This window comes from Spea bombifrons, chromosome 3, assembly GCF_027358695.1.
Source record: "Spea bombifrons isolate aSpeBom1 chromosome 3, aSpeBom1.2.pri, whole genome shotgun sequence".
Classification (NCBI taxonomy): domain Eukaryota; kingdom Metazoa; phylum Chordata; class Amphibia; order Anura; family Pelobatidae; genus Spea; species Spea bombifrons.
In genome coordinates, this window is record NC_071089.1 from 2852315 (window position 1) to 2876616 (window position 24302).

At 44.7% G+C, this 24302-nt stretch overlaps 14 non-coding genes across 14 annotated transcripts; all 14 read right to left on the bottom strand.

Annotated features, from left to right (window-relative positions):
- Window positions 1–1337: 1337 nt before the first annotated feature.
- On the bottom strand, window positions 1338–1452 carry LOC128488042 (U5 spliceosomal RNA). Its single transcript, XR_008353483.1, has one exon. It is a non-coding gene; the product is annotated as a U5 spliceosomal RNA (small nuclear RNA).
- A 1624-nt stretch (window positions 1453–3076) lies between these two features.
- On the bottom strand, window positions 3077–3191 carry LOC128488043 (U5 spliceosomal RNA). Its single transcript, XR_008353484.1, has one exon. It is a non-coding gene; the product is annotated as a U5 spliceosomal RNA (small nuclear RNA).
- Window positions 3192–4814: 1623 nt separating this feature from the next.
- On the bottom strand, window positions 4815–4929 carry LOC128488223 (U5 spliceosomal RNA). The gene has a single exon (XR_008353654.1). It is a non-coding gene; the product is annotated as a U5 spliceosomal RNA (small nuclear RNA).
- Window positions 4930–6553: 1624 nt separating this feature from the next.
- LOC128488109 (U5 spliceosomal RNA) lies at window positions 6554–6668 on the bottom strand. Its single transcript, XR_008353546.1, has one exon. It is a non-coding gene; the product is annotated as a U5 spliceosomal RNA (small nuclear RNA).
- Window positions 6669–8292: 1624 nt separating this feature from the next.
- On the bottom strand, window positions 8293–8407 carry LOC128488188 (U5 spliceosomal RNA). Its single transcript, XR_008353621.1, has one exon. It is a non-coding gene; the product is annotated as a U5 spliceosomal RNA (small nuclear RNA).
- A 1610-nt stretch (window positions 8408–10017) lies between these two features.
- On the bottom strand, window positions 10018–10132 carry LOC128487877 (U5 spliceosomal RNA). The gene has a single exon (XR_008353324.1). It is a non-coding gene; the product is annotated as a U5 spliceosomal RNA (small nuclear RNA).
- Window positions 10133–11755: 1623 nt separating this feature from the next.
- Window positions 11756–11870, bottom strand: LOC128488044 (U5 spliceosomal RNA). Its single transcript, XR_008353485.1, has one exon. It is a non-coding gene; the product is annotated as a U5 spliceosomal RNA (small nuclear RNA).
- A 1622-nt stretch (window positions 11871–13492) lies between these two features.
- LOC128488045 (U5 spliceosomal RNA) lies at window positions 13493–13607 on the bottom strand. The gene has a single exon (XR_008353486.1). It is a non-coding gene; the product is annotated as a U5 spliceosomal RNA (small nuclear RNA).
- A 1623-nt stretch (window positions 13608–15230) lies between these two features.
- Window positions 15231–15345, bottom strand: LOC128488046 (U5 spliceosomal RNA). Its single transcript, XR_008353487.1, has one exon. It is a non-coding gene; the product is annotated as a U5 spliceosomal RNA (small nuclear RNA).
- A 1623-nt stretch (window positions 15346–16968) lies between these two features.
- LOC128488048 (U5 spliceosomal RNA) lies at window positions 16969–17083 on the bottom strand. The gene has a single exon (XR_008353488.1). It is a non-coding gene; the product is annotated as a U5 spliceosomal RNA (small nuclear RNA).
- A 1623-nt stretch (window positions 17084–18706) lies between these two features.
- Window positions 18707–18821, bottom strand: LOC128488049 (U5 spliceosomal RNA). Its single transcript, XR_008353489.1, has one exon. It is a non-coding gene; the product is annotated as a U5 spliceosomal RNA (small nuclear RNA).
- Window positions 18822–20443: 1622 nt separating this feature from the next.
- Window positions 20444–20558, bottom strand: LOC128488050 (U5 spliceosomal RNA). Its single transcript, XR_008353490.1, has one exon. It is a non-coding gene; the product is annotated as a U5 spliceosomal RNA (small nuclear RNA).
- Window positions 20559–22181: 1623 nt separating this feature from the next.
- On the bottom strand, window positions 22182–22296 carry LOC128488051 (U5 spliceosomal RNA). The gene has a single exon (XR_008353491.1). It is a non-coding gene; the product is annotated as a U5 spliceosomal RNA (small nuclear RNA).
- Window positions 22297–23919: 1623 nt separating this feature from the next.
- LOC128487878 (U5 spliceosomal RNA) lies at window positions 23920–24034 on the bottom strand. Its single transcript, XR_008353325.1, has one exon. It is a non-coding gene; the product is annotated as a U5 spliceosomal RNA (small nuclear RNA).
- Window positions 24035–24302: the final 268 nt, after the last annotated feature.

The following is a 24302-nucleotide window of genomic DNA, read 5'->3' on the forward strand; positions in this document are numbered from 1 at the left end:
TTGAAACAATGTTGTCTGCGTTAAGAAAAGAAAAGCTGAAGATTGTAACTCCCCCACCGCTTACCTACGGGGGTCCGCAACTTCCCCTTCTGCTGCAGCCACCAGAAGTTCCTGGCACACATTCTTTGGGCTGTGTTACAAGGTTAGGGGTAAGGCTTCGGGATGGAATCTGATTACTACTCTTTTTTCCAATCGTGGCGTGCTGAACCCATCGGCTTCACAAATACCAAGTTGCCTGATGCTGTTTCCTTTGAAAGCAAATATATCTTTTCCACAAATCCAATCTTTCTAATTAAACCACCTTTCCAAAGTTAGCGGTTAGAAACGTTTAAGCATGGAAAGGTTTGGTGATAGAGCTTGGGTTAGGGGCGGGTTAAGCTCATGGCTTTGAAGAGGCCCAGTTACAGTTAGCGTCGGAGTACTGTTAATGGTTTACGGTTGACAGTTTAGGGTTAGGTAAGGCTTAGAATCCTTCCCCATTGTAGCGTGTTTAGCCCATCCTTTTCACAAACACCAAAAAAGCCTGATTTCCTTCAATTTCTTTTTGTCTTAAGCAGCATCGCCAGTGCCAACATTTTGCACCTAAGATTATAAAAAGTACCTAACAAAATTGTTTTTGTATTAAAACTGCGGCGGGAAGAAAACGCACAAAATCTCGGACAGTTCACCATACGGCCTTGCGACGAACGAGCAAAAGGCTCACTAACGGCAGCGCACGGACGACCGGACTCCCCAGCACCGCCACAAAGAAGGAGCGCAGCACGGCATCGGAGCGGCAAATGTCAATCCAAACACGGCAGACTAGACACTTTGCCAAAACTGAAGTCTGCAACCTGATCTTTCCACACGCATAGAGCTTCCCAATTCGTGTCGGAAAGCTTTTAAACAAATAGCAAAAAAGCTATGATCACTGAACGTACAGAGGGCGCATTAGTCCTTTCCATGCTGAAAACCGGCCCCTTAAGCGTGTGGTGAGTACTTTTTCCAGATGTTTCACTATTGATATTTGAGGAAATGAATAATACAACTGCACATGTAAGGAACAGAGATCTCAATGTTAAACATTTAAGGACAGTTGTTTTTTTTTTTGGTTTGTTTATTATCATAAAGAACAATTGGGAATATGCTTGAAAGCATATGTACAGGCTTATTTGCATACAGTCTGGAGGGCGTGGTCTAACTCTGCCTCGTTAAAGCATTTCTACAACCCCAAACAGTACATAGCATGACACAGGCAGGATATTTTGCGCTTCTGGATGCGACGCAGCCCTTAGCCAGGACGAAGCTTGCGACTAAAGCAAGCAATCTTTTTGATCTATCGTTAACAACAGCAAAGAAGCCCAGCAAACGCCAGGCATCAAAAAATTGATTAAGACTCATGGTCGTTCCTCCCCACGGAAATCTTTAGTAAAAGGCGAAAGATTTATTCGGTCTGAAGAGAAACCAGAGTATACCCAAGCATGCCGCAGGGCAACGGCCCGGCCACAGGCAGTGCTCCTCGAGGTTAAGGTGTGTTTAATTAATCCCACCCAGCTCTTGCCTGATCATTGGAACCTTTAACACATGCAAAACACAATTGCAAAGGGATTGGAACTATTTGATATTGGGCTGTTTTAAAGTCTTATTAAACTAACAATAAGGCGGGGCGTTTCTCGGTGCATCATGGGTATTCAAATGAGGCGGCAGCTCAAACAAACCTTCCAGCAGTCTTAGTGACTGGGGCGCGAGGTTGCTTCTTTGAAACAATGTTGTTTGCGTTAAGAAAAGAAAAGCTGAAGATTGTAACTCCCCCACCGCTTACCTACGGGGGTCCGCAACTTCCCCTTCTGCTGCAGCCACCAGAAGTTCCTGGCACACATTCTTTGGGCTGTGTTACAAGGTTAGGGGTCAGGCTTCGGGATGGAATCTGATTACTACTCTTTTTTCCAATCGTGGCATGCTGAACCCATCGGCTTCACAAATACCAAGTTGCCTGATGCTGTTTCCTTTGAAAGCAAATATATCTTTTCCACAAATCCAATCTTTCTAATTAAACCACCTTTCCAAAGTTAGCGGTTAGAAACGTTTAAGCATGGAAAGGTTTGGTGATAGAGCTTGGGTTAGGGGCGGGTTAAGCTCATGGCTTTGAAGAGGCCCAGTTACAGTTAGCGTCGGAGTACTGTTAATGGTTTACGGTTGACAGTTTAGGGTTAGGTAAGGCTTAGAATCCTTCCCCATTGTGGCGTGTTTAGCCCATCCTTTTCACAAACACCAAAAAAGCCTGATTTCCTTCAATTTCTTTTTGTCTTAAGCAGCATCGCCAGTGCCAACATTTTGCACCTAAGATTATAAAAAGTACCTAACAAAATTGTTTTTGTATTAAAACTGCGGCGGGAAGAAAACGCACAAAATCTCGGACAGTTCACCATACGGCCTTGCGACGAACGAGCAAAAGGCTCACTAACGGCAACGCACGGACGACCGGACTCCCCAGCACCGCCACAAAGAAGGAGCGCAGCGCGGCATCGGAGCGGCAAAAGTCAATCCAAACACGGCAGACTAGACACTTTGCCAAAAATGAAGTCTGCAACCTGATCTTTCCACACGCATAGAGCTTCCCAACTCGTGTCGGAAAGCTTTTAAACAAATAGCAAAAAAGCTATGATCACTGAACGTACAGAGGGCGCATTAGTCCTTTCCATGCTGAAAACCGGCCCCTTAAGCGTGTGGTGAGTACTTTTTCCAGATGTTTCACTATTGATATTTGAGGAAATGAATAATACAACTGCACATGTGAGGAACAGAGATCTCAATGTTAAACATTTAAGGACAGTTGTTTTTTTTTTTTTGGTTTGTTTATTATCATAAAGAACAATTGGGAATATGCTTGAAAGCATATGTACAGGCTTATTTGCATACAGTCTGGAGGGCGTGGTCTACCTCTGCCTCGTTAAAGCATTTCTACAACCCCAAACAGTACATAGCATGACACAGGCAGGATATTTTGCACTTCTGAATGCGACGCAGCCCTTAGCCAGGACGAAGCTTGCGGCTAAAGCAAGCAATCTTTTTGATCTATCGTTAACAACAGCAAAGAAGCCCAGCAAACGCCAGGCATCAAAAAATTGATTAAGACTCATGGTCGTTCCTCCCCACGGAAATCTTTAGTAAAAGGCGAAAGATTTATTCGGTCTGAAGAGAAACCAGAGTATACCCAAGCATGCCGCAGGGCAACGGCCCGGCCACAGGCAGTGCTCCTCGAGGTTAAGGTGTGTTTAATTAATCCCACCCAGCTCTTGCCTGATCATTGGAACCTTTAACACATGCAAAACACAATTGCAAAGGGATTGGAACTATTTAATATTGGGCTGTTTTAAAGTCTTATTAAACTAACAATAAGGCGGGGCGTTTCTCGGTGCATCATGGGTATTCAAATGAGGCGGCAGCTCAAACAAACCTTCCAGCAGTCTTAGTGACTGGGGCGCGAGGTTGCTTCTTTGAAACAATGTTGTTTGCGTTAAGAAAAGAAAAGCTGAAGATTGTAACTCCCCCACCGCTTACCTACGGGGGTCCGCAACTTCCCCTTCTGCTGCAGCCACCAGAAGTTCCTGGCACACATTCTTTGGGCTGTGTTACAAGGTTAGGGGTAAGGCTTCGGGATGGAATCTGATTACTACTCTTTTTTCCAATCGTGGCGTGCTGAACCCATCGGCTTCACAAATACCAAGTTGCCTGATGCTGTTTCCTTTGAAAGCAAATATATCTTTTCCACAAATCCAATCTTTCTAATTAAACCACCTTTCCAAAGTTAGCGGTTAGAAACGTTTAAGCATGGAAAGGTTTGGTGATAGAGCTTGGGTTAGGGGCGGGTTAAGCTCATGGCTTTGAAGAGGCCCAGTTACAGTTAGCGTCGGAGTACTGTTAATGGTTTACGGTTGACAGTTTAGGGTTAGGTAAGGCTTAGAATCCTTCCCCATTGTGGCGTGTTTAGCCCATCCTTTTCACAAACACCAAAAAAGCCTGATTTCCTTCAATTTCTTTTTGTCTTAAGCAGCATCGCCAGTGCCAACATTTTGCACCTAAGATTATAAAAAGTACCTAACAAAATTGTTTTTGTATTAAAACTGCGGCGGGAAGAAAACGCACAAAATCTCGGACAGTTCACCATACGGCCTTGCGACGAACGAGCAAAAGGCTCACTAACGGCAGCGCACGGACGACCGGACTCCCCAGCACCGCCACAAAGAAGGAGCGCAGCGCGGCATCGGAGCGGCAAAAGTCAATCCAAACACGGCAGACTAGACACTTTGCCAAAAATGAAGTCTGCAACCTGATCTTTCCACACGCATAGAGCTTCCCAACTCGTGTCGGAAAGCTTTTAAACAAATAGCAAAAAAGCTATGATCACTGAACGTACAGAGGGCGCATTAGTCCTTTCCATGCTGAAAACCGGCCCCTTAAGCGTGTGGTGAGTACTTTTTCCAGATGTTTCACTATTGATATTTGAGGAAATTAATAATACAACTGCACATGTGAGGAACAGAGATCTCAATGTTAAACATTTAAGGACAGTTGTTTTTTTTTTTGGGTTTGTTTATTATCATAAAGAACAATTGGGAATATGCTTGAAAGCGTATGTACAGGCTTATTTGCATACAGTCTGGAGGGCGTGGTCTACCTCTGCCTCGTTAAAGCATTTCTACAACCCCAAACAGTACATAGCATGACACAGGCAGGATATTTTGCGCTTCTGGATGCGACGCAGCCCTTAGCCAGGACTCAGCTTGCGACTAAAGCAAGCAATCTTTTTGATCTATCGTTAACAACAGCAAAGAAGCCCAGCAAACGCCAGGCATCAAAAAATCGATTAAGACTCATGGTCGTTCCTCCCCACGGAAATCTTTAGTAAAAGGCGAAAGATTTATTCAGTCTGAAGAGAAACCAGAGTATACCCAAGCATGCCGCAGGGCAACGGCCCGGCCACAGGCAGTGCTCCTCGAGGTTAAGGTGTGTTTAATGAATCCCACCCAGCTCTTGCCTGATCATTGGAACCTTTAACACATGCAAAACACAATTGCAAAGGGATTGGAACTATTTAATATTGGGCTGTTTTAAAGTCTTATTAAACTAACAATAAGGCGGGGCGTTTCTCGGTGCATCATGGGTATTCAAATGAGGCGGCAGCTCAAACAAACCTTCCAGCAGTCTTAGTGACTGGGGCGCGAGGTTGCTTCTTTGAAACAATGTTGTTTGCGTTAAGAAAAGAAAAGCTGAAGATTGTAACTCCCCCACCGCTTACCTACGGGGGTCCGCAACTTCCCCTTCTGCTGCAGCCACCAGAAGTTCCTGGCACACAGTCTTTGGGCTGTGTTACAAGGTTAGGGGTAAGGCTTCGGGATGGAATCTGATTACTACTCTTTTTTCCAATCGTGGCGTGCTGAACCCATCGGCTTCACAAATACCAAGTTGCCTGATGCTGTTTCCTTTGAAAGCAAATATATCTTTTCCACAAATCCAATCTTTCTAATTAAACCACCTTTCCAAAGTTAGCGGTTAGAAACGTTTAAGCATGGAAAGGTTTGGTGATAGAGCTTGGGTTAGGGGCGGGTTAAGCTCATGGCTTTGAAGAGGCCCAGTTACAGTTAGCGTCGGAGTACTGTTAATGGTTTACGGTTGACAGTTTAGGGTTAGGTAAGGCTTAGAATCCTTCCCCATTGTGGCGTGTTTAGCCCATCCTTTTCACAAACACCAAAAAAGCCTGATTTCCTTCAATTTCTTTTTGTCTTAAGCAGCATCGCCAGTGCCAACATTTTGCACCTAAGATTATAAAAAGTACCTAACAAAATTGTTTTTGTATTAAAACTGCGGCGGGAAGAAAACGCACAAAATCTCGGACAGTTCACCATACGGCCTTGCGACGAACGAGCAAAAGGCTCACTAACGGCAGCGCACGGACGACCGGACTCCCCAGCACCGCCACAAAGAAGGAGCGCAGCGCGGCATCGGAGCGGCAAAAGTCAATCCAAACACGGCAGACTAGACACTTTGCCAAAAATGAAGTCTGCAACCTGATCTTTCCACACGCATAGAGCTTCCCAACTCGCGTCGGAAAGCTTTTAAACAAATAGCAAAAAAGCTATGATCACTGAACGTACAGAGGGCGCATTAGTCCTTTCCATGCTGAAAACCGGCCCCTTAAGCGTGTGGTGAGTACTTTTTCCAGATGTTTCACTATTGATATTTGAGGAAATGAATAATACAACTGCACATGTGAGGAACAGAGATCTCAATGTTAAACATTTAAGGACAGTTGTTTTTTTTTTTTTGGTTTGTTTATTATCATAAAGAACAATTGGGAATATGCTTGAAAGCATATGTACAGGCTTATTTGCATACAGTCTGGAGGGCGTGGTCTAACTCTGCCTCGTTAAAGCATTTCTACAACCCCAAACAGTACATAGCATGACACAGGCAGGATATTTTGCGCTTCTGGATGCGACGCAGCCCTTAGCCAGGACGAAGCTTGCGACTAAAGCAAGCAATCTTTTTGATCTATCGTTAACAACAGCAAAGAAGCCCAGCAAACGCCAGGCATCAAAAAATTGATTAAGACTCATGGCCGTTCCTCCCCACGGAAATCTTTAGTAAAAGGCGAAAGATTTATTCGGTCTGAAGAGAAACCAGAGTATACCCAAGCATGCCGCAGGGCAACGGCCCGGCCACAGGCAGTGCTCCTCGAGGTTAAGGTGTGTTTAATGAATCCCACCCAGCTCTTGCCTGATCATTGGAACCTTTAACACATGCAAAACACAATTGCAAAGGGATTGGAACTATTTAATATTGGGCTGTTTTAAAGTCTTATTAAACTAACAATAAGGCGGGGCGTTTCTCGGTGCATCATGGGTATTCAAATGAGGCGGCAGCTCAAACAAACCTTCCAGCAGTCTTAGTGACTGGGGCGCGAGGTTGCTTCTTTGAAACAATGTTGTTTGCGTTAAGAAAAGAAAAGCTGAAGATTGTAACTCCCCCACCGCTTACCTACGGGGGTCCGCAACTTCCCCTTCTGCTGCAGCCATCAGAAGTTCCTGGCACACATTCTTTGGGCTGCGTTACAAGGTTAGGGGTAAGGCTTCGGGATGGAATCTGATTACTACTCTTTTTTCCAATCGTGGCGTGCTGAACCCATCGGCTTCACAAATACCAAGTTGCCTGATGCTGTTTCCTTTGAAAGCAAATATATCTTTTCCACAAATCCAATCTTTCTAATTAAACCACCTTTCCAAAGTTAGTGGTTAGAAACGTTTAAGCATGGAAAGGTTTGGTGATAGAGCTTGGGTTAGGGGCGGGTTAAGCTCATGGCTTTGAAGAGGCCCAGTTACAGTTAGCGTCGGAGTACTGTTAATGGTTTACGGTTGACAGTTTAGGGTTAGGTAAGGCTTAGAATCCTTCCCCATTGTGGCGTGTTTAGCCCATCCTTTTCACAAACACCAAAAAAGCCTGATTTCCTTCAATTTCTTTTTGTCTTAAGCAGCATCGCCAGTGCCAACATTTTGCGCCTAAGATTATAAAAAGTACCTAACAAAATTGTTTTTGTATTAAAACTGCGGCGGGAAGAAAACGCACAAAATCTCGGACAGTTCACCATACGGCCTTGCGACGAACGAGCAAAAGGCTCACTAACGGCAGCGCACGGACGACCGGACTCCCCAGCACCGCCACAAAGAAGGAGCGCAGCACGGCATCGGAGCGGCAAAAGTCAATCCAAACACGGCAGACTAGACACTTTGCCAAAAATGAAGTCTGCAACCTGATCTTTCCACACGCATAGAACTTCCCAACTCGTGTCGGAAAGCTTTTAAACAAATAGCAAAAAAGCTATGATCACTGAACGTACAGAGGGCGCATTAGTCCTTTCCATGCTGAAAACCGGCCCCTTAAGCGTGTGGTGAGTACTTTTTCCAGATGTTTCACAATTGATATTTGAGGAAATGAATAATACGACTGCACATGTGAGGAACAGAGATCTCAATGTTAAACATTTAAGGACAGTTGTTTTTTTTTTTTTGGTTTGTTTATTATCATAAAGAACAATTGGGAATATGCTTGAAAGCATATGTACAGGCTTATTTGCATACAGTCTGGAGGGCGTGGTCTAACTCTGCCTCGTTAAAGCATTTCTACAACCCCAAACAGTACATAGCATGACACAGGCAGGATATTTTGCGCTTCTGGATGCGACGCAGCCCTTAGCCAGGACGAAGCTTGCGACTAAAGCAAGCAATCTTTTTGATCTATCGTTAACAACAGCAAAGAAGCCCAGCAAACGCCAGGCATCAAAAAATTGATTAAGACTCATGGTCGTTCCTCCCCACGGAAATCTTTAGTAAAAGGTGAAAGATTTATTCGGTCTGAAGAGAAACCAGAGTATACCCAAGCATGCCGCAGGGCAACGGCCCGGCCACAGGCAGTGCTCCTCGAGGTTAAGGTGTGTTTAATTAATCCCACCCAGCTCTTGCCTGATCATTGGAACCTTTAACACATGCAAAACACAATTGCAAAGGGATTGGAACTATTTAATATTGGGCTGTTTTAAAGTCTTATTAAACTAACAATAAGGCGGGGCGTTTCTCGGTGCATCATGGGTATTCAAATGAGGCGGCAGCTCAAACAAACCTTCCAGCAGTCTTAGTGACTGGGGCGCGAGGTTGCTTCTTTGAAACAATGTCGTTTGCGTTAAGAAAAGAAAAGCTGAAGATTGTAACTCCCCCACCGCTTACCTACGGGGGTCCGCAACTTCCCCTTCTGCTGCAGCCACCAGAAGTTCCTGGCACACATTCTTTGGGCTGTGTTACAAGGTTAGGGGTAAGGCTTCGGGATGGAATCTGATTACTACTCTTTTTTCCAATCGTGGCGTGCTGAATCCATCGGCTTCACAAATACCAAGTTGCCTTTGAAAGCAAATATATCTTTTCCACAAATCCAATCTTTCTAATTAAACCACCTTTCCAAAGTTAGCGGTTAGAAACGTTTAAGCATGGAAAGGTTTGGTGATAGAGCTTGGGTTAGGGGCGGGTTAAGCTCATGGCTTTGAAGAGGCCCAGTTACAGTTAGCGTCGGAGTACTGTTAATGGTTTACGGTTGACAGTTTAGGGTTAGGTAAGGCTTAGAATCCTTCCCCATTGTGGCGTGTTTAGCCCATCCTTTTCACAAACACCAAAAAAGCCTGATTTCCTTCAATTTCTTTTTGTCTTAAGCAGCATCGCCAGTGCCAACATTTTGCACCTAAGATTATAAAAAGTACCTAACAAAATTGTTTTTGTATTAAAACTGCGGCGGGAAGAAAACGCACAAAATCTCGGACAGTTCACCATACGGCCTTGCGACGAACGAGCAAAAGGCTCACTAACGGCAGCGCACGGACGACCGGACTCCCCAGCACCGCCACAAAGAAGGAGCGCAGCGCAGCATCGGAGCGGCAAAACTCAATCCAAACACGGCAGACTAGACACTTTGCCAAAAATGAAGTCTGCAACCTGATCTTTCCACACGCATAGAGCTTCCCAACTCGTGTCGGAAAGCTTTTAAACAAATAGCAAAAAAGCTATGATCACTGAACGTACAGAGGGCGCATTAGTCCTTTCCATGCTGAAAACCGGCCCCTTAAGCGTGTGGTGAGTACTTTTTCCAGCTGTTTCACTATTGATATTTGAGGAAATGAATAATACAACTGCACATGTAAGGAACAGAGATCTCAATGTTAAACATTTAAGGACAGTTGTTTTTTTTTTTTGGTTTGTTTATTATCATAAAGAACAATTGGGAATATGCTTGAAAGCATATGTACAGGCTTATTTGCATACAGTCTGGAGGGCGTGGTCTAACTCTGCCTCGTTAAAGCATTTCTACAACCCCAAACAGTACATAGCATGACACAGGCAGGATATTTTGCGCTTCTGGATGCGACGCAGCCCTTAGCCAGGACGAAGCTTGCGACTAAAGAAAGCAATCTTTTTGATCTATCGTTAACAACAGCAAAGAAGCCCAGCAAACGCCAGGCATCAAAAAATTGATTAAGACTCATGGTTGTTCCTCCCCACGGAAATCTTTAGTAAAAGGCGAAAGATTTATTCGGTCTGAAGAGAAACCAGAGTATACCCAAGCATGCCGCAGGGCAACGGCCCGGCCACAGGCAGTGCTCCTCGAGGTTAAGGTGTGTTTAATTAATCCCACCCAGCTCTTGCCTGATCATTGGAACCTTTAACACATGCAAAACACAATTGCAAAGGGATTGGAACTATTTAATATTGGGCTGTTTTAAAGTCTTATTAAACTAACAATAAGGCGGGGCGTTTCTCGGTGCATCATGGGTATTCAAATGAGGCGGCAGCTCAAACAAACCTTCCAGCAGTCTTAGTGACTGGGGCGCGAGGTTGCTTCTTTGAAACAATGTTGTTTGCGTTAAGAAAAGAAAAGCTGAAGATTGTAACTCCCCCACCGCTTACCTACGGGGGTCCGCAACTTCCCCTTCTGCTGCAGCCACCAGAAGTTCCTGGCACACATTCTTTGGGCTGTGTTACAAGGTTAGGGGTCAGGCTTCGGGATGGAATCTGATTACTACTCTTTTTTCCAATCGTGGCATGCTGAACCCATCGGCTTCACAAATACCAAGTTGCCTGATGCTGTTTCCTTTGAAAGCAAATATATCTTTTCCACAAATCCAATCTTTCTAATTAAACCACCTTTCCAAAGTTAGCGGTTAGAAACGTTTAAGCATGGAAAGGTTTGGTGATAGAGCTTGGGTTAGGGGCGGGTTAAGCTCATGGCTTTGAAGAGGCCCAGTTACAGTTAGCGTCGGAGTACTGTTAATGGTTTACGGTTGACAGTTTAGGGTTAGGTAAGGCTTAGAATCCTTCCCCATTGTGGCGTGTTTAGCCCATCCTTTTCACAAACACCAAAAAAGCCTGATTTCCTTCAATTTCTTTTTGTCTTAAGCAGCATCGCCAGTGCCAACATTTTGCACCTAAGATTATAAAAAGTACCTAACAAAATTGTTTTTGTATTAAAACTGCGGCGGGAAGAAAACGCACAAAATCTCGGACAGTTCACCATACGGCCTTGCGACGAACGAGCAAAAGGCTCACTAACGGCAACGCACGGACGACCGGACTCCCCAGCACCGCCACAAAGAAGGAGCGCAGCGCGGCATCGGAGCGGCAAAAGTCAATCCAAACACGGCAGACTAGACACTTTGCCAAAAATGAAGTCTGCAACCTGATCTTTCCACACGCATAGAGCTTCCCAACTCGTGTCGGAAAGCTTTTAAACAAATAGCAAAAAAGCTATGATCACTGAACGTACAGAGGGCGCATTAGTCCTTTCCATGCTGAAAACCGGCCCCTTAAGCGTGTGGTGAGTACTTTTTCCAGATGTTTCACTATTGATATTTGAGGAAATGAATAATACAACTGCACATGTGAGGAACAGAGATCTCAATGTTAAACATTTAAGGACAGTTGTTTTTTTTTTTTGGTTTGTTTATTATCATAAAGAACAATTGGGAATATGCTTGAAAGCATATGTACAGGCTTATTTGCATACAGTCTGGAGGGCGTGGTCTACCTCTGCCTCGTTAAAGCATTTCTACAACCCCAAACAGTACATAGCATGACACAGGCAGGATATTTTGCACTTCTGGATGCGACGCAGCCCTTAGCCAGGACGAAGCTTGCGACTAAAGCAAGCAATCTTTTTGATCTATCGTTAACAACAGCAAAGAAGCCCAGCAAACGCCAGGCATCAAAAAATTGATTAAGACTCATGGTCGTTCCTCCCCACGGAAATCTTTAGTAAAAGGCGAAAGATTTATTCGGTCTGAAGAGAAACCAGAGTATACCCAAGCATGCCGCAGGGCAACGGCCCGGCCACAGGCAGTGCTCCTCGAGGTTAAGGTGTGTTTAATTAATCCCACCCAGCTCTTGCCTGATCATTGGAACCTTTAACACATGCAAAACACAATTGCAAAGGGATTGGAACTATTTAATATTGGGCTGTTTTAAAGTCTTATTAAACTAACAATAAGGCGGGGCGTTTCTCGGTGCATCATGGGTATTCAAATGAGGCGGCAGCTCAAACAAACCTTCCAGCAGTCTTAGTGACTGGGGCGCGAGGTTGCTTCTTTGAAACAATGTTGTTTGCGTTAAGAAAAGAAAAGCTGAAGATTGTAACTCCCCCACCGCTTACCTACGGGGGTCCGCAACTTCCCCTTCTGCTGCAGCCACCAGAAGTTCCTGGCACACATTCTTTGGGCTGTGTTACAAGGTTAGGGGTAAGGCTTCGGGATGGAATCTGATTACTACTCTTTTTTCCAATCGTGGCGTGCTGAACCCATCGGCTTCACAAATACCAAGTTGCCTGATGCTGTTTCCTTTGAAAGCAAATATATCTTTTCCACAAATCCAATCTTTCTAATTAAACCACCTTTCCAAAGTTAGCGGTTAGAAACGTTTAAGCATGGAAAGGTTTGGTGATAGAGCTTGGGTTAGGGGCGGGTTAAGCTCATGGCTTTGAAGAGGCCCAGTTACAGTTAGCGTCGGAGTACTGTTAATGGTTTACGGTTGACAGTTTAGGGTTAGGTAAGGCTTAGAATCCTTCCCCATTGTGGCGTGTTTAGCCCATCCTTTTCACAAACACCAAAAAAGCCTGATTTCCTTCAATTTCTTTTTGTCTTAAGCAGCATCGCCAGTGCCAACATTTTGCACCTAAGATTATAAAAAGTACCTAACAAAATTGTTTTTGTATTAAAACTGCGGCGGGAAGAAAACGCACAAAATCTCGGACAGTTCACCAAACGGCCTTGCGACGAACGAGCAAAAGGCTCACTAACGGCAGCGCACGGACGACCGGACTCCCCAGCACCGCCACAAAGAAGGAGCGCAGCACGGCATCGGAGCGGCAAAAGTCAATCCAAACACGGCAGACTAGACATTTTGCCAAAAACGAAGTCTGCAACCTGATCTTTCCACACGCATAGAGCTTCCCAACTCGTGTCGGAAAGCTTTTAAACAAATAGCAAAAAAGCTATGATCACTGAACGTACAGCGGGCGCATTAGTCCTTTCCATGCTGAAAACCGGCCCCTTAAGCGTGTGGTGAGTACTTTTTCCAGATGTTTCACTATTGATATTTGAGGAAATGAATAATACAACTGCACATGTGAGGAACAGAGATCTCAATGTTAAACATTTAAGGACAGTTGTTTTTTTTTTTGGTGTGTTTATTATCATAAAGAACAATTGGGAATATGCTTGAAAGCATATGTGCAGGCTTATTTGCATACAGTCTGGAGAGCATGGTCTACCTCTGCCTCGTTAAAGCATTTCTACAACCCCAAACAGTACATAGCATGACACAGGCAGGATATTTTGCGCTTCTGGATGCGACGCAGCCCTTAGCCAGGACGAAGCTTGCGACTAAAGCAAGCAATCTTTTTGATCTATCGTTAACAACAGCAAAGAAGCCCAGCAAACGCCAGGCATCAAAAAATTGATTAAGACTCATGGTCGTTCCTCCCCACGGAAATCTTTAGTAAAAGGCGAAAGATTTATTCGGTCTGAAGAGAAACCAGAGTATACCCAAGCATGCCGCAGGGCAACGGCCCGGCCACAGGCAGTGCTCCTCGAGGTTAAGGTGTGTTTAATTAATCCCACCCAGCTCTTGCCTGATCATTGGAACCTTTAACACATGCAAAACACAATTGCAAAGGGATTGGAACTATTTAATATTGGGCTGTTTTAAAGTCTTATTAAACTAACAATAAGGCGGGGCGTTTCTCGGTGCATCATGGGTATTCAAATGAGGCGGCAGCTCAAACAAACCTTCCAGCAGTCTTAGTGACTGGGGCGCGAGGTTGCTTCTTTGAAACAATGTTGTTTGCGTTAAGAAAAGAAAAGCTGAAGATTGTAACTCCCCCACCGCTTACCTACGGGGGTCCGCAACTTCCCCTTCTGCTGCAGCCACCAGAAGTTCCTGGCACACATTCTTTGGGCTGTGTTACAAGGTTAGGGGTAAGGCTTCGGGATGGAATCTGATTACTACTCTTTTTTCCAATCGTGGCGTGCTGAACCCATCGGCTTCACAAATACCAAGTTGCCTGATGCTGTTTCCTTTGAAAGCAAATATATCTTTTCCACAAATCCAATCTTTCTAATTAAACCACCTTTCCAAAGTTAGCGGTTAGAAACGTTTAAGCATGGAAAGGTTTGGTGATAGAGCTTGGGTTAGGGGCGGGATAAGCTCATGGCTTTGAAGAGGCCCAGTTACAGTTAGCGTCGGAGTACTGTTAATGGTTTACGGTTGACAGTTTAGGGTTAGGTAAGGCTTAGAATCCTTCCCCATTGTGGCGTGTTTAGCCCATCCTTTTCACAAACACCAAAAAAGCCTGATTTCCTTCAATTTCTTTTTGTCTTAAGCAGCATCGCCAGTGCCAACATTTTGCACCTAAGATTATAAAAAGTACCTAACAAAATTGTTTTTGTATTAAAACTGCGGCGGGAAGAAAACGCACAAAATCTCGGACAGTTCACCATACGGCCTTGCGACGAACGAGCAAAAGGCTCACTAACGGCAGCGCACGGACGACCGGACTCCCCAGCACCGCCACAAAGAAGGAGCGCAGCACGGCATCGGAGCGGCAAAAGTCAATCCAAACACGGCAGACTAGACATTTTGCCAAAAACGAAGTCTGCAACCTGATCTTTCCACACGCATAGAGCTTCCCAACTCGTGTCGGAAAGCTTTTAAACAAATAGCAAAAAAGCTATGATCACTGAACGTACAGCGGGCGCATTAGTCCTTTCCATGCTGAAAACCGGCCCCTTAAGCGTGTGGTGAGTACTTTTTCCAGATGTTTCACTATTGATATTTGAGGAAATGAATAATACAACTGCACATGTGAGGAACAGCGATCTCAATGTTAAACATTTAAGGACAGTTGTTTTTTTTTTTTGGTGTGTTTATTATCATAAAGAACAATTGGGAATATGCTTGAAAGCATATGTACAGGCTTATTTGCATACAGTCTGGAGGGCGTGGTCTACCTCTGCCTCGTTAAAGCATTTCTACAACCCCAAACAGTACATAGCATGACACAGGCAGGATATTTTGCGCTTCTGGATGCGACGCAGCCCTTAGCCAGGACGAAGCTTGCGACTAAAGCAAGCAATCTTTTTGATCTATCGTTAACAACAGCAAAGAAGCCCAGCAAACGCCAGGCATCAAAAAATTGATTAAGACTCATGGTCGTTCCTCCCCACGGAAATCTTTAGTAAAAGGCGAAAGATTTATTCGGTCTGAAGAGAAACCAGAGTATACCCAAGCATGCCGCAGGGCAACGGCCCGGCCACAGGCAGTGCTCCTCGAGGTTAAGGTGTGTTTAATTAATCCCACCCAGCTCTTGCCTGATCATTGGAACCTTTAACACATGCAAAATTCAATTGCAAAGGGATTGGAACTATTTAATATTGGGCTGTTTTAAAGTCTTATTAAACTAACAATAAGGCGGGGCGTTTCTCGGTGCATCATGGGTATTCAAATGAGGCGGCAGCTCAAACAAACCTTCCAGCAGTCTTAGTGACTGGGGCGCGAGGTTGCTTCTTTGAAACAATGTTGTTTGCGTTAAGAAAAGAAAAGCTGAAGATTGTAACTCCCCCACCGCTTACCTACGGGGGTCCGCAACTTCCCCTTCTGCTGCAGCCACCAGAAGTTCCTGGCACACATTCTTTGGGCTGTGTTACAAGGTTAGGGGTAAGGCTTCGGGATGGAATCTGATTACTACTCTTTTTTCCAATCGTGGCGTGCTGAACCCATCGGCTTCACAAATACCAAGTTGCCTGATGCTGTTTCCTTTGAAAGCAAATATATCTTTTCCACAAATCCAATCTTTCTAATTAAACCACCTTTCCAAAGTTAGCGGTTAGAAACGTTTAAGCATGGAAAGGTTTGGTGATAGAGCTTGGGTTAGGGGCGGGTTAAGCTCATGGCTTTGAAGAGGCCCAGTTACAGTTAGCGTCGGAGTACTGTTAATGGTTTACGGTTGACAGTTTAGGGTTAGGTAAGGCTTAGAATCCTTCCCCATTGTGGCATGTTTAGCCCATCCTTTTCACAAACACCAAAAAAGCCTGATTTCCTTCAATTTCTTTTTGTCTTAAGCAGCATCGCCAGTGCCAACATTTTGCACCTAAGATTATAAAAAGTACCTAACAAAATTGTTTTTGTATTAAAACTGCGGCGGGAAGAAAACGCACAAAATCTCGGACAGTTCACCATACGGCCTTGCGACGAACGAGCAAAAGGCTCACTAACGGCAGCGCACGGACGACCGGACTCCCCAGCACCGCCACAAAGAAGGAGCGCAGCGCGGCATCGGAGCGGCAAAAGTCAATCCAAACACGGCAGACTAGACACTTTGCCAAAAATGAAGTCTGCAACCTGATCTTTCCACACGCATAGAGCTTCCCAACTCGTGTCGGAAAGCTTTTAAACAAATAGCAAAAAAGCTATGATCACTGAACGTACAGAGGGCGCATTAGTCCTTTCCATGCTGAAAACCGGCCCCTTAAGCGTGTGGTGAGTACTTTTTCCAGATGTTTCACTATTGATATTTGAGGAAATGAATAATACAACTGCACATGTGAGGAACAGAGATCTCAATGTTAAACATTTAAGGACAGTTGTTTTTTTTTTTGGGTTTGTTTATTATCATAAAGAACAATTGGGAATATGCTTGAAAGCGTATGTACAGGCTTATTTGCATACAGTCTGGAGGGCGTGGTCTACCTCTGCCTCGTTAAAGCATTTCTACAACCCCAAACAGTACATAGCATGACACAGGCAGGATATTTTGCACTTCTGGATGCGACGCAGCCCTTAGCCAGGACTCAGCTTGCGACTAAAGCAAGCAATCTTTTTGATCTATCGTTAACAACAGCAAAGAAGCCCAGCAAACGCCAGGCATCAAAAAATTGATTAAGACTCATGGTCGTTCCTCCCCACGGAAATCTTTAGTAAAAGGCGAAAGATTTATTCGGTCTGAAGAGAAACCAGAGTATACCCAAGCATGCCGCAGGGCAACGGCCCGGCCACAGGCAGTGCTCCTCGAGGTTAAGGTGTGTTTAATGAATCCCACCCAGCTCTTGCCTGATCATTGGAACCTTTAACACATGCAAAACACAATTGCAAAGGGATTGGAACTATTTAATATTGGGCTGTTTTAAAGTCTTATTAAACTAACAATAAGGCGGGGCGTTTCTCGGTGCATCATGGGTATTCAAATGAGGCGGCAGCTCAAACAAACCTTCCAGCAGTCTTAGTGACTGGGGCGCGAGGTTGCTTCTTTGAAACAATGTTGTTTGCGTTAAGAAAAGAAAAGCTGAAGATTGTAACTCCCCCACCGCTTACCTACGGGGGTCCGCAACTTCCCCTTCTGCTGCAGCCATCAGAAGTTCCTGGCACACATTCTTTGGGCTGTGTTACAAGGTTAGGGGTAAGGCTTCGGGATGGAATCTGATTACTACTCTTTTTTCCAATCGTGGCGTGCTGAACCCATCGGCTTCACAAATACCAAGTTGCCTGATGCTGTTTCCTTTGAAAGCAAATATATCTTTTCCACAAATCCAATCTTTCTAATTAAACCACCTTTCCAAAGTTAGCGGTTAGAAACGTTTAAGCATGGAAAGGTTTGGTGATAGAGCTTGGGTTAGGGGCGGGTTAAGCTCATGGCTTTGAAGAGGCCCAGTTACAGTTAGCGTCGGAGTACTGTTAATGGTTTACGGTTGACAGTTTAGGGTTAGGTAAGGCTTAGAATCCTTCCCCATTGTGGCGTGTTTAGCCCATCCTTTTCACAAACACCAAAAAAGCCTGATTTCCTTCAATTTCTTTTTGTCTTAAGCAGCATCGCCAGTGCCAACATTTTGCACCTAAGATTATAAAAAGTACCTAACAAAATTGTTTTTGTATTAAAACTGCGGCGGGAAGAAAACGCACAAAATCTCGGACAGTTCACCATACGGCCTTGCGACGAACGAGCAAAAGGCTCACTAACGGCAGCGCACGGACGACCGGACTCCCCAGCACCGCCACAAAGAAGGAGCGCAGCGCAGCATCGGAGCGGCAAAACTCAATCCAAACACGGCAGACTAGACACTTTGCCAAAAATGAAGTCTGCAACCTGATCTTTCCACACGCATAGAGCTTCCCAACTCGTGTCGGAAAGCTTTTAAACAAATAGCAAAAAAGCTATGATCACTGAACGTACAGAGGGCGCATTAGTCCTTTCCATGCTGAAAACCGGCCCCTTAAGCGTGTGGTGAGTACTTTTTCCAGCTGTTTCACTATTGATATTTGAGGAAATGAATAATACAACTGCACATGTGAGGAACAGAGATCTCAATGTTAAACATTTAAGGACAGTTGTTTTTTTTTTTTGGTTTGTTTATTATCATAAAGAACAATTGGGAATATGCTTGAAAGCATATGTACAGGCTTATTTGCATACAGTCTGGAGGGCGTGGTCTACCTCTGCCTCGTTAAAGCATTTCTACAACCCCAAACAGTACATAGCATGACACAGGCAGGATATTTTGCACTTCTGGATGCGACGCAGCCCTTAGCCAGGACGAAGCTTGCGACTAAAGCAAGCAATCTTTTTGATCTATCGTTAACAACAGCAAAGAAGCCCAGCAAACGCCAGGCATCAAAAAATTGATTAAGACTCATGGTCGTTCCTCCCCACGGAAATCTTTAGTAAAAGGCGAAAGATTTATTCGGTCTGAAGAGAAACCAGAGTATACCCAAGCATGCCGCAGGGCAACGGCCCGGCCACAGGCAGTGCTCCTCGAGGTTAAGGTGTGTTTAATTAATCCCACCCAGCTCTTGCCTGATCATTGGAACCTTTAACACATGCAAAACACAATTGCAAAGGGATTGGAACTATTTAATATTGGGCTGTTTTAAAGTCTTATTAAACTAACAATAAGGCGGGGCGTTTCTCGGTGCATCATGGGTATTCAAATGAGGCGGCAGCTCAAACAAACCTTCCAGCAGTCTTAGTGACTGGGGCGCGAGGTTGCTTCTTTGAAACAATGTTGTTTGCGTTAAGAAAAGAAAAGCTGAAGATTGTAACTCCCCCACCGCTTACCTACGGGGGTCCGCAACTTCCCCTTCTGCTGCAGCCACCAGAAGTTCCTGGCACACATTCTTTGGGCTGTGTTACAAGGTTAGGGGTAAGGCTTCGGGATGGAATCTGATTACTACTCTTTTTTCCAATCGTGGCGTGCTGAACCCATCGGCTTCACAAATACCAAGTTGCCTGATGCTGTTTCCTTTGAAAGCAAATATATCTTTTCCACAAATCCAATCTTTCTAATTAAACCACCTTTCCAAAGTTAGCGGTTAGAAACGTTTAAGCATGGAAAGGTTTGGTGATAGAGCTTGGGTTAGGGGCGGGTTAAGCTCATGGCTTTGAAGAGGCCCAGTTACAGTTAGCGTCGGAGTACTGTTAATGGTTTACGGTTGACAGTTTAGGGTTAGGTAAGGCTTAGAATCCTTCCCCATTGTGGCGTGTTTAGCCCATCCTTTTCACAAACACCAAAAAAGCCTGATTTCCTTCAATTTCTTTTTGTCTTAAGCAGCATCGCCAGTGCCAACATTTTGCACCTAAGATTATAAAAAGTACCTAACAAAATTGTTTTTGTATTAAAACTGCGGCGGGAAGAAAACGCACAAAATCTCGGACAGTTCACCAAACGGCCTTGCGACGAACGAGCAAAAGGCTCACTAACGGCAGCGCACGGACGACCGGACTCCCCAGCACCGCCACAAAGAAGGAGCGCAGCACGGCATCGGAGCGGCAAAAGTCAATCCAAACACGGCAGACTAGACATTTTGCCAAAAACGAAGTCTGCAACCTGATCTTTCCACACGCATAGAGCTTCCCAACTCGTGTCGGAAAGCTTTTAAACAAATAGCAAAAAAGCTATGATCACTGAACGTACAGCGGGCGCATTAGTCCTTTCCATGCTGAAAACCGGCCCCTTAAGCGTGTGGTGAGTACTTTTTCCAGATGTTTCACTATTGATATTTGAGGAAATGAATAATACAACTGCACATGTGAGGAACAGAGATCTCAATGTTAAACATTTAAGGACAGTTGTTTTTTTTTTTGGTGTGTTTATTATCATAAAGAACAATTGGGAATATGCTTGAAAGCATATGTGCAGGCTTATTTGCATACAGTCTGGAGAGCATGGTCTACCTCTGCCTCGTTAAAGCATTTCTACAACCCCAAACAGTACATAGCATGACACAGGCAGGATATTTTGCGCTTCTGGATGCGACGCAGCCCTTAGCCAGGACGAAGCTTGCGACTAAAGCAAGCAATCTTTTTGATCTATCGTTAACAACAGCAAAGAAGCCCAGCAAACGCCAGGCATCAAAAAATTGATTAAGACTCATGGTCGTTCCTCCCCACGGAAATCTTTAGTAAAAGGCGAAAGATTTATTCGGTCTGAAGAGAAACCAGAGTATACCCAAGCATGCCGCAGGGCAACGGCCCGGCCACAGGCAGTGCTCCTCGAGGTTAAGGTGTGTTTAATTAATCCCACCCAGCTCTTGCCTGATCATTGGAACCTTTAACACATGCAAAACACAATTGCAAAGGGATTGGAACTATTTAATATTGGGCTGTTTTAAAGTCTTATTAAACTAACAATAAGGCGGGGCGTTTCTCGGTGCATCATGGGTATTCAAATGAGGCGGCAGCTCAAACAAACCTTCCAGCAGTCTTAGTGACTGGGGCGCGAGGTTGCTTCTTTGAAACAATGTTGTTTGCGTTAAGAAAAGAAAAGCTGAAGATTGTAACTCCCCCACCGCTTACCTACGGGGGTCCGCAACTTCCCCTTCTGCTGCAGCCACCAGAAGTTCCTGGCACACATTCTTTGGGCTGTGTTACAAGGTTAGGGGTAAGGCTTCGGGATGGAATCTGATTACTACTCTTTTTTCCAATCGTGGCGTGCTGAACCCATCGGCTTCACAAATACCAAGTTGCCTGATGCTGTTTCCTTTGAAAGCAAATATATCTTTTCCACAAATCCAATCTTTCTAATTAAACCACCTTTCCAAAGTTAGCGGTTAGAAACGTTTAAGCATGGAAAGGTTTGGTGATAGAGCTTGGGTTAGGGGCGGGTTAAGCTCATGGCTTTGAAGAGGCCCAGTTACAGTTAGCGTCGGAGTACTGTTAATGGTTTACGGTTGACAGTTTAGGGTTAGGTAAGGCTTAGAATCCTTCCCCATTGTGGCGTGTTTAGCCCATCCTTTTCACAAACACCAAAAAAGCCTGATTTCCTTCAATTTCTTTTTGTCTTAAGCAGCATCGCCAGTGCCAACATTTTGCACCTAAGATTATAAAAAGTACCTAACAAAATTGTTTTTGTATTAAAACTGCGGCGGGAAGAAAACGCACAAAATCTCGGACAGTTCACCATACAGCCTTGCGACGAACGAGCAAAAGGCTCACTAACGGCAGCGCACGGACGACCGGACTCCCCAGCACCGCCACAAAGAAGGAGCGCAGCGCGGCATCGGAGCGGCAAAAGTCAATCCAAACACGGCAGACTAGACACTTTGCCAAAAATGAAGTCTGCAACCTGATCTTTCCACACGCATAGAGCTTCCCAACTCGTGTCGGAAAGCTTTTAAACAAATAGCAAAAAAGCTATGATCACTGAACGTACAGAGGGCGCATTAGTCCTTTCCATGCTGAAAACCGGCCCCTTAAGCGTGTGGTGAGTACTTTTTCCAGATGTTTCACTATTGATATTTGAGGAAATGAATAATACAACTGCACATGTGAGGAACAGAGATCTCAATGTTAAACATTTAAGGACAGTTGTTTTTTTTTTTGGGTTTGTTTATTATCATAAAGAACAATTGGGAATATGCTTGAAAGCGTATGTACAGGCTTATTTGCATACAGTCTGGAGGGCGTGGTCTACCTCTGCCTCGTTAAAGCATTTCTACAACCCCAAACAGTACATAGCATGACACAGGCAGGATATTTTGCACTTCTGGATGCGACGCAGCCCTTAGCCAGGACTCAGCTTGCGACTAAAGCAAGCAATCTTTTTGATCTATCGTTAACAACAGCAAAGAAGCCCAGCAAACGCCAGGCATCAAAAAATTGATTAAGACTCATGGTCGTTCCTCCCCACGGAAATCTTTAGTAAAAGGCGAAAGATTTATTCGGTCTGAAGAGAAACCAGAGTATACCCAAGCATGCCGCAGGGCAACGGCCCGGCCACAGGCAGTGCTCCTCGAGGTTAAGGTGTGTTTAATGAATCCCACCCAGCTCTTGCCTGATCATTGGAACCTTTAACACATGCAAAACACAATTGCAAAGGGATTGGAACTATTTAATATTGGGCTGTTTTAAAGTCTTATTAAACTAACAATAAGGCGGGGCGTTTCTCGGTGCATCATGGGTATTCAAATGAGGCGGCAGCTCAAACAAACCTTCCAGCAGTCTTAGTGACTGGGGCGCGAGGTTGCTTCTTTGAAACAATGTTGTTTGCGTTAAGAAAAGAAAAGCTGAAGATTGTAACTCCCCCACCGCTTACCTACGGGGGTCCGCAACTTCCCCTTCTGCTGCAGCCATCAGAAGTTCCTGGCACACATTCTTTGGGCTGTGTTACAAGGTTAGGGGTAAGGCTTCGGGATGGAATCTGATTACTACTCTTTTTTCCAATCGTGGCGTGCTGAACCCATCGGCTTCACAAATACCAAGTTGCCTGATGCTGTTTCCTTTGAAAGCAAATATATCTTTTCCACAAATCCAATCTTTCTAATTAAACCACCTTTCCAAAGTTAGCGGTTAGAAACGTTTAAGCATGGAAAGGTTTGGTGATAGAGCTTGGGTTAGGGGCGGGTTAAGCTCATGGCTTTGAAGAGGCCCAGTTACAGTTAGCGTCGGAGTACTGTTAATGGTTTACGGTTGACAGTTTAGGGTTAGGTAAGGCTTAGAATCCTTCCCCATTGTGGCGTGTTTAGCCCATCCTTTTCACAAACACCAAAAAAGCCTGATTTCCTTCAATTTCTTTTTGTCTTAAGCAGCATCGCCAGTGCCAACATTTTGCACCTAAGATTATAAAAAGTACCTAACAAAATTGTTTTTGTATTAAAACTGCGGCGGGAAGAAAACGCACAAAATCTCGGACAGTTCACCATACGGCCTTGCGACGAACGAGCAAAAGGCTCACTAACGGCAGCGCACGGACGACCGGACTCCCCAGCACCGCCACAAAGAAGGAGCGCAGCACGGCATCGGAGCGGCAAAAGTCAATCCAAACACGGCAGACTAGACACTTTGCCAAAAATGAAGTCTGCAACCTGATCTTTCCACACGCATAGAGCTTCCCAACTCGTGTCGGAAAGCTTTTAAACAAATAGCAAAAAAGCTATGATCACTGAACGTACAGAGGGCGCATTAGTCCTTTCCATGCTGAAAACCGGCCCCTTAAGCGTGTGGTGAGTACTTTTTCCAGATGTTTCACTATTGATATTTGAGGAAATGAATAATACAACTGCACATGTGAGGAACAGAGATCTCAATGTTAAACATTTAAGGACAGTTGTTTTTTTTTTTTGGTTTGTTTATTATCATAAAGAACAATTGGGAATATGCTTGAAAGTATATGTACAGGCTTATTTGCATACAGTCTGGAGGGCGTGGTCTAACTCTGCCTCGTTAAAGCATTTCTACAACCCCAAACAGTACATAGCATGACACAGGCAGGATATTTTGCGCTTCTGGATGCGACGCAGCCCTTAGCCAGGGCGAAGCTTGCGACTAAAGCAAGCAATCTTTTTGATCTATCGTTAACAACAGCAAAGAAGCCCAGCAAACGCCAGGCATCAAAAAATTGATTAAGACTCATGGTTGTTCCTCCCCACGGAAATCTTTAGTAAAAGGCGAAAGATTTATTCGGTCTGAAGAGAAACCAGAGTATACCCAAGCATGCCGCAGGGCAACGGCCCGGCCACAGGCAGTGCTCCTCGAGGTTAAGGTGTGTTTAATTAATCCCACCCAGCTCTTGCCTGATCATTGGAACCTTTAACACATGCAAAACACAATTGCAAAGGGATTGGAACTATTCAATATTGGGCTGTTTTAAAGTCTTATTAAACTAACAATAAGGCGGGGCGTTTCTCGGTGCATCATGGGTATTCAAATGAGGCGGCAGCTCAAACAAACCTTCCAGCAGTCTTAGTGACTGG